Here is a 9,862-nt window from a genome sequence, read left to right on the forward strand (position 1 = left end):
TGTCATTTTAAATGTCAAAGAAATTTCATGTCACCAAATATTTTCCTTAATCCAAGATCTATTATTTCTGAAGTCCCACCACTGACATGCCTTTTGGTTAAGCCATGCCCTTTTCAGACATTACTTGATAAGTTCAAAGATTCTCAGAAATGGTATCTTTCCTCTTTTCCTTAAGTAACCATTGAAGATCCTAGTGTGCCATCGGCCAGAGCCCCACTGTATGTTAGCAGTATTGAAGAACAAGCCTTACCCAAAATCCCACTTCAGGCAAGGAGTCCCTGATGCCAAGATTCGCCTCTTTGAGCTGGTGTGGAATAAGGCAAAGATGGGTAAGTTCCCACTCTGTGTCCACATAGTGTGAGGTGAATATGAGCAGCTCTCCTCCTAAGACCTGGAGGCTGGCTGTATCTGTGCCAACAATTATATGGTGAAAAGCATCACAAAGATGGCTTTCACATCTGAGTGAGGCTCCATCTTTCCACAGTATCTGCATCGACAAGGTGTTGCCCTGCACTATGGCTGACAGACTCCAGGCAGGTGTTTGGGGTGCCCGGCCAGGGCACAGTGGCCAAGGTCCATGTTGGCAAAATCATCACATCCATGGTCACGAAGCAGCAGAACAAGGAGTATATGATTGAGGGCCAAGGTCAAGATCCCTGGCCACCAGAAAATCCACATCTCCAAGAAGCGAAGCTGTACTAAGTTTAATACAAATAAGTGTGAAGTCATGGTGACTGAAAAGCTGCTCATCCCAGGTGGCTGTGAGGTCAAATATATCCCAAATCATGGCCCCTGGACAATAGAGGGCCTGCACTTATGAGAGGCTCAGAGCTGCCAGGATATAGTCACACCAAAATAAAACCTTCTGATCCTTCTGGAAAAAAAACAAGAGTGATAACTCATTGTATGTCTAGCACATTGGCATGAACACAATCATCAGACTGCCTTCCTCCTGTTTAGAACAAGAAGGATGATGGGACTCGGGCACCCTGCAGAGAGCTATCAAGTGGCCAGCAACAGAAAAAGGAGGCAGCTAGTGCCCAAGCCAAATTTTCTACCCTCACAATTTTGCTGAGAGATCCCTCCCTTGGCTAAAGACCATCCTCTAACTTAATAGCAAGGTCGGGAAAAGATTTATCACTTAGCCTTTGCTTCTAGGCTTATAACTGAAATTTCAGAAAAGCATGGTGGGGGAAAGCAAGCTATCCTTGCTAAGCTGGTCATGGCTTATTCTTTTTAATTGCCAGGAGAAATAAGTGGTAAATGGTTAAATTATAGTTGGTAACGACATTGCTTTAAACTGCTCAAGCTGCAAGATGAAAAGTGGGAATGAAAATACCCAAAAAAATCAGCACTGTCATGGGCATTTCAAATACAACACAGCCAGCCAAATCAATCAGGGTAAAAAACTGGCTAAAGACCACCCTCCAGTCAATCCTGGAAGAGAAAACTGTAGCGACATATGTTCCTTTAAAAATGGAAAATTGCAATTCATTTCCAAAGTAATCATTTCTAGCGCCTGTCCCAACTTTTTATGCCTCTTTGAACTTCCTGGGTATATTTAAAACTTTCTTCCTGTGTCTGTGTTCATGCTGTGTTTTATTTGCATTGCAGAATATCACTGTGGCCCTCCCAGTCCTTATAAATTAAGTTTATTTTGAAATGAGAGGAGTGGAACAGAAGTAGTCCCTGCTGTGACTTAATGTTGTAAGAGTTTATTTCTTTGTTTTTCTTAGGAAACTATATTGAAGGGGCAGGCAGGGGAAAAAAGATAAAAAGCCTCCCCAATCCATGTCTGTTTTCACGCTTATTTTTTAAAAACAAATGTATCCAAATAATCTCCTTCCAGATGTACTCGGATCAAATGAGGACACTGGGTAATTGAGAAACAAGATTTCCATCTGCTCTATCAATCGAAAGATAAAAAGTAGGAAGACAAAAAAAAAAAAAATTGAACCAGTTCTCCCTCGCCTCTGAGCACTGTGAATGGATGGGTAATTCAACTGCATCAGGAGCTCAGAAGAGCTGGGATCTATGAGTGACTGACAACTGCAACTCCGGCTCAGCTCTGCAGTGTCTGTGGGATCCGAGCTTTTCTCCAGAGCCCAGACAATAGTTCCTGCTGACCCATGTCAGTGGCTGTTATGTCTCGCTTGTCCTGCCTCCCCTGACCGCCATGCACGTGTATGCATTTATTCCATACATTCAATCAATAGTCCTTGGGTTCCTACCACCTTTGCCTTCAGTTCTTAATTTAAATTTCACCATAACCCTGTAAAGTAGGTAAGATGGAATAGAGAGACAGCTCACTGTTGTCCTGAAAAATTATCAAGTCCCATACTGTATTAATCCCCTCACATATGTCTGCTTTGTCTTTCAGGCTTGATCAAGCTAGATCAAGCTTTTCAAAAGCAGGGCCCTGGTCTTTCACTGCTTGTATTTTCCAGGTGGACCTTCTAACAGAAAGTCTTGCATATAACAACTCAAAGTACAATAAACCCAATTAGAAAAGAAGATTGATTTTATTTTTAAATATAGTGGTATGTCCAGTAAAATAGGAGTTTGTCACATATGAACACGTGCTTGAATCACTAGTAAGAGAAGAGACTTTTTTGAATCTAGCCCTTCCTGTTTCTAGAGTTGGAAATACTGCCTGGGATTGGATGGCTCTTCTGAGCAGAGACATGTGAGTTAGCGCCCATGCATTCTAGAATGAACGCCTTTATCGTGGCAAGGAGCAGGGGATCTGCAATAGAGGTAAAAGTCGGAAGTCAGCGGTGCCCTTCCCTGGTAGATATTTCCATCTGTTAATTAACCCCAGAGGCCTTGTCGTCTTCTGATGGAATGGGGAGTAACACCAGGGTCCTGCCTGATGTGCTTTAAAGTTACTGGACATGTCCACGGACTGAGGTAGCAACTGGCAGGAAAGGACAACGGAATTCCCTGGCGAAAATGTATCATCAAGAAGAGCATTACTCAATCTAGATCATGCTCCTCAGTGAGGGGGCACTTGAGCACCTACCTACTTCCTTCAGAAATTTCTAAAAAATAGCTGTTTGCTGTTTGTTATGGATGAACTTGCACAACACCAGTGCTCCCACTCACCCAAAATTATGTTGAAGCCTTAGCCCCCAACTGAACTTGGAGATAGGCTCTTTAGGAATTAGTTAAGGTTAAATTCGATTATAAAGATAGGGTCCTAATCTGATAGGATTGAGCCTTATCAAGTTCTCTCTCTCTCTCTCTCTCTCTCTCTCTCTCTCTCTCTCTCTCTCTCTCTCTCTCTCTCTCTCTCTCTCTCTCTCTCTCTCTCTCCCCCTCCACTCCTGCCCCCCTCCCACCATGGACAACACAGATATAATGTAGCTTTCTTTAGGGCAGGAAGAAAGCTCACCCCAGGAACCAACTCTGTCAGAATTTACTCTAGGACTCCCAAACTTAATACCTGTTACAAAATTAATTTCTGTTGTTTAAGCCACTCAGTACATAGTACTGTTGTGGATAACACAGGTATTGGCATTCTTATTTGTTGTATTTAAAAACTGAACTCAGAAAGGTTGAGTAACTTGCTTAAAGTTTATATAGCCAGTAAGTGATAGAGCCAAAATACCACCCCACATGCTTTTCATTTTGTCAAGCTGAGATTCTCATGGAAAGACACATTTTCTTTGATATACACTGTTACAGAAAAGGGAGGTGGACCAATTAGTCAGACAATGATGAGATATAAAGGAGACATCATAATAGCCTAAGTAGCCTGGAAAAGTGAAAGAGTAAGATCCACTAGAAACCCTTGATCAATGAGTGAATGAATGAATGAATTCCTCTGGTTGGAGCAAGAAATACTTGATGGAAGAGGTGAAAATTAAGAAGGTATCCCAATTTAGACCTTAGACCGTCACTTAATAAACATATTTCTTAATCTTCGATTGCAAGAGAGTCAAACCTAGACTTTGTAGGCTTAATTCTTTTACAGACTTGTCCCACAGAATCTTGAATAGGAAGGATAATAAATAATTATGTGCTGGTTGATTGCTGGCATCCTCTTTTGCTTTCCTTTTCCTGTGTGAATACCTTTCCTGCAGTCTATGTAGAGACTTCATAAACTGAATGAGAATTTTTGCTTTACTTTTCCTACATCTGTGCATGAGACCTCCACATTGCCTTGAGAGTTAGGAAGTGAATCTTTATAGATTCTACTACTAAAACAAGAGATCTGAGCTATGCAGAAGGTATGCCCTGTATATGGCAGTAGAAATGGACAGAATAGAGAAGGGAGGAGGTCACCCAACCCCATTCTGCCCTCAGGGGACTGCAAGAAGGTCACCAGGAGGGAGTGCAATGAGGTGTGACATAGGAAGCGATCCTGGAGGAGAGACAAGGAGGTCCAGAGTGAGAGGAGAGGCAGCTCCAGCATCAGGATCTGTGTGTACCCTGCCTGCATATTATCCACCAAAAAGCACAAGGCCACCCACCATGATCCAACAGGCACCCCTACTGTCTTCTGTGGCCTTCCCTTTCATTCAGCATTAAGATAATAGTTACCCCAAAGAGTTCACTGTGTACTTATAGAATATACATATATGTGTGTATGTAATGTGAAGCATGATAATATAGTTTACACTTGTTTAGTACTTATGTAATCCTCACAGCAATTCTCTATGGAAGATATTATCATCTCCAATGTACACAGAAGTCTCTCTCTGTGGCACAGAGGTTAATAAACTGCCCAAAGTCACAAAGAGTTGAGATTTAAAACCAGTCTCACTCTAATTTCAACCACTTTTCAACATTACCTTCAATGACCCAGCCAGGCAGTGAACACCACCACCCCCCTTTCACATGATAACCTCTAATTTGTATTTGGTGGTTTTTTAGCAGTCTCTAAAATGGAAAAAAAAATTGTATTTCAGCAATGGCTTCCTTTTTATTTCTACTTTTTGCTCCCCACCACTATTCTTTATAGGCCCTCTGAACCTTTTCCCTCACTCCTCCTTCTTTACCTCACTGTGTTTATAATGTCTACTATATTTTCTAAGGATTTTACTTTGTCTAATTGTCCATTATGTAAAGGTCCAATTTTGTCTTTGCCATTCTAAATTGCATGACTACCTATAATTTCCTCAAACTCCTTCCATTTTACTGTACACGGTAACATTTCAATCTTTCTTTATTGCTGCTTAGTGTTCTATATTGGATATAACACATCTTCCTGCATTTATCTGCTGTTGAGGCCCACTATTGCACTTTTTTAAAGATTTATTTATTTATGCATACAAGAGCTGGGGTACAGGCCAGAGATGCGGGGGTTGAGAAGATTCACCAGAGACAGAGTAGGGAAAAGAACAGGCAGACTGACTGAAATACACTGCCGAGGGGAGTAGCGGGCGAGACAAGAGAGGTCTGCTGCGCCATGTGGATTTCTCCCTGGTTGACCGGGGATCGAACTCATACTGCAAAGGCTGTGGACTGCTTCATAGTGTGGTGCTTAACCCCTTGCACCACCAGGGAGACCCCCATTATTGCATTTTTTAATTTGGCTATAGTATCTTGATGTCCTGTAATTCTAATTGTCTCAAAAAGTATCACACCAACCTCTACCTCCAGGCTTTGTGCTTGAGCATGAGTTAGATCTCATTTTATGGATTATAGTTGAGACGGAACCTTAAGTTTGGAGTTTTCCAGTATAGAGCCTTATAGACCCTGGGGTATTTGCTCCTGTTGTTAAGATCCAGATAGTCCAAGTCTGATCAGTGGGAGCATTCAGTGGTCACAGTTTTAACCTGGATGAGGTAAGGCATGTATTTCACATATCACAGCCTGAAGCTGCAAAAAAATAGCCTCTTGAATGCAGAGACACAGGTGATCTGTCCTGGTTCTCCTCCACTTGTTTGGGCTGCAGCTGTTTTATATGGGGAGCCTCAGGCTCAAGCCAGTAATTATCACTGTGCACTCATACTCCTACAGTTCAATAGTGCACCCTCTGCTCTGGATGCTAACTCTATGCACCCTTTTCCCAGGGCAGTTGTCACCAGCCTAAACAGATCAAATCATTTGTGTTCAGAAAGCCAGACTCTGAACCATGAGATTGTTTCAACAAGGGAAACCCTTTATTAATGTGGCATCAGCATGGAAAAATGGTAGTTAGTACGGTAAAGAAAACGTTTCCTTAGGTGGTAAGTGAAGAAAGCTTATATAGGAATGAAATGAATGTGAGGACAAAAGGAGCATGGGGAGGGTTTCTTCATTCTCAGATCTGGGAAGGCACAAGGCAGTCCAAGGACAGTCACAGGATTATTGATGACCTTCCTTGAAATGATTGCTCTCTTCTTTGTTTAAGTTTAAACTGATGTTATCAGCATCCTCAGAAGGAACAAGATATCTTCTTAAGCATTAAGCAACTCACGATCATAGCCCTAAAGAATGTGGCACAGTACATTAAACTAACCTACTCGGTTAAAAGTTAAGGCAGAGGTCATGTCATGGTCCTTGACTCAGACCTCACCCCACAGGGCTAGGTCTCCAAAGTCCTCCATGTGGCTATGTGCCCCTGAGTCAATAACTTTAGGGGGAGCTCCCTATAGCAGCTACTATGAGTTGTACTGGCCATTATCACAGTAAGCACAGTTCAATTATAGTTTTTCCAGACCGTTGGTTCTGTAGTCATGCACTTATCTTTCAGGAGTACTGACTTGCTCTGCTGTGATTTAGTTGTGACGATATAGAGGAAGTGAGTTGGCATCTTCATGCTATGCCATCATGCTAGACTTCCATGTCTACATTATATTTGACTCTCTAGACCCATGATGTCTCTCACGGTGGACTTAAGTTCTTCTAGGTCTGGAATCCTGTTTTATTTATCTTGATATACCCATAGCCCAGGAACATCTTGGAAGAACAAAGAGCTGCATAAATGCTAAATACATGGAATTACTAGAAATTATTAATAAAAGCTCAATGTTTTGTCCTAAAGTGCCCTAAGGACATAATTTCCAAAAAGGCAGAGACAATGCCATGAATGGGACCCTTTATGTTCTACATACCAAAACCAGTCTTTCATTCTCTAGACAGCATGGTATGAAAGAATAACTTATCTTTAATAATGTTCTTCTCTTTTCACAGAGTATTAAAAATATATCGCCTTAGTTCATTCTCACTAATTCTCTGAGTGATAAGTAGTTAATGGAAGTGTCATCACTCCTACAATATTGGTTAAGAAACTGAGGCATTAAAGAGTTTACATGATGTAGTCAGAATCATACAGCTACTCCCAGCAAAGTTGAGACTTAAATGCCAATTCCTGTCTCCCAATTTCTGGTCTGGCCTTCTTTTCTCTATGTTAGGATGCATCCCTTGTAGAGTGAACACATTTCTCATTCTCAAAGAGCTTTATTTCACTACTACCTTTTCTCAAGCTGCACATCTGTTGGAAAAGACTTAGGAAGGGGGGTTCACACAGAGCCTGCGGGTTAAGTTCTCCATTCCCAGGCCATGGATCTGCAACATCAGTGTCCCCTGGGGGCTTGTTAGAAATGCAGAATCTTGGTTCTGTCCCAGACATATTGGATGTGAATTTACGTTTCAACAAGGTCTCCCGCACACAAAGTTTTGAGGACCACTGCTGTAGAAGACATGCCACAGGGCAGTCATCAACAGACAGAAAGAAGTTGATTCTTTCTAGGGCACATACTGTGAGGGTTAAGTGGGCATTTTATGCATTTGACTACTTTCATGGCTTAGTAAGCCATCACTAGAACTCACACTTGACAGGGAATGTGAAAGAAATGTGCATGTGCCTTGGACTTGGAATTGTTACAAACTTCAGGTGGCAGACGTGGGGGAATGCACAGATAAGTGCCTGCACCTGGCAGTCTCTCCCTCACAGGAAGCCTAGGGAAGGGGACACCCACCTAAAGATATATATGCATGGACTTTCTGTCCATAAATAGTGTATTGCCTGGCACCACTGCCTTTCTACGTGCTTTCTGATGTTGTGGAACTCAATGTTCTGAGCACACAGATCCAATTCTGCCTGGCATAAGCCAGAAAAGTGAATCCATTACAGATTATGTTGCCTGAGTTGATTTCATGAAGGTCTGTCACCTTGTCAGTGGACAGGTGGTCGGCTGAATTGGTTTCAGCCTCCTCCTCCCACCCCAACTCTCCTCACCAACTCTCATGCCAGAGGAAGTCTGAGTCAAACACTGTTTTTGATTTTTTATAAATTGCCTCTACAGAATGGTGTTCAAAATAACACATGCAGTGTTTTTAAAGAACCAGATTTAAAAATTTGTCTGGAAAAGCTAAACATATTGATAGGCTTTCCTCACTGAGAGAAACATTTGCTAAACCAATTTGAATATGGCCATTAACCGTAACAGTACTGTATACTGAAGAGTGTTCCCTTCCCCCGCAGAATGTATATGCATTAGAAATGTTGGACCATCACTTAACTTGGAAACAGGATCTTTGCAAATATAATTAGTTGATATGAGTTTATATTGGATGAAGGATGGGCCCTAGGTCCGAATACAGGTATCCTTAGGAGGAAAAGGATCTTTGGACACACACAAATGAGACCATGTGACAATAGAGACAAAAATTTGAGTGATGCACTTAAAACCAAGGAATGCCATGAATTGTTGGCAACCACTGGCAACTAGGGGAAAACATGGAAGGATTCTTCCCTATCACCTGCAGTAGGAGCACAGTCCTGCTAACATCTTGATATAAGGCTTCTAGCTTCCAGAACTATAAGAAAAATCTTTGTTTGAAGACACTCAGACCATGACACTTTGTCGCAACAGCCCAAGAAGTTGAATATGATATTTAATTACTAATGTCCCTCACTTTATTTTGAGAGGTGGCCATATGCTGGGCATTGCTCTGAACATTTTTCATGATTTTCCCAATGTAATTGTCAAAGCAACTTTCTGAGGGAGATACAGCAATTCTCATTTTATGTAGAGATATTAAGTTACTTGCCCACATGGTCAGGCTGATTCTAACCCTGGCAGTCCCACTCCAGGGCTGCTACTTGGGCCTTCCAACCAGCAGCTCTAAGAGAGATAATAAAACAAGATGAACATATGGGCAAGGAACACTCAGCATCCTGTGTGCCTGCCCTGCCCCCACCCCACTGATGAGCAGAAATGGGTTTCAGGGGCCATGACTAAGGAGTCATCTGGATGATCAGGAATCTTAGCTATCAAGCAGCTTCCCAGTAGCTGTTTATGTCTCAGAATTAATGAATGCTCTCAAATAAGGAAGGTTCCAATATATCCACCTTAATTGAAAAGAACTCAGGGACCCTGTAGCTGGCATACTTGCTTGGGATGTCAGCAGGGCCAAGGCTTCAGAGGACTCAGAGTACAACGAGGCTAAGAACTGTTTCTCTCCTAGATTTGAGTGAGTGGACTCACAGCACAATTGGAAGGAAAGCAGGGTGATTTGTTGAGCTGAAATATTTCATTCTTCAAATATATTTCCCTTAAGTCTGTTATGGCATGTATTAAGAACTATGGCCATAATTACCATACTAATGTACAGCTCAGTTTAGTTGAAAAGGTGGACTGTTTCTGTAGAATCTTTCAAATTCCCATTTTCAAAGGGAGCCCTATTGTTGAGCCACAAACTAGACAGAGCTAGATTGCCATGTTGTTGCAAACAGTTCTTAGGGTAAACAATAGAGATAGGGCTAAGGCTTTGAAATGACTGTATGGAACACACAAAATCTGTGTTGGGGGTTCTCAGTCTTCTCACCTATATTTTGGGCTAGAGAATTCATTGTTGGGGGCAAGATAAGGATCTGCCTTGTGCATTATGGATGTTTAGCAGAATCCCTGGCCTCTTACCCACTAGA

General features: G+C 41.9%; 1 pseudogene; it reads left to right on the forward strand.

The window, feature by feature from the left end:
- The first annotated feature begins 220 nt into the window (after positions 1-220).
- Positions 221-820, forward strand: LOC119255100 (60S ribosomal protein L10-like; annotated as a pseudogene).
- Positions 821-9,862: the final 9,042 nt, after the last annotated feature.

The sequence above is a fragment of the Talpa occidentalis genome, unplaced genomic scaffold (genome assembly GCF_014898055.3).
Source record: "Talpa occidentalis isolate TD23 unplaced genomic scaffold, MPIMG_talOcc4v2.1 talOcc4.3, whole genome shotgun sequence".
NCBI lineage: Eukaryota > Metazoa > Chordata > Mammalia > Eulipotyphla > Talpidae > Talpa > Talpa occidentalis.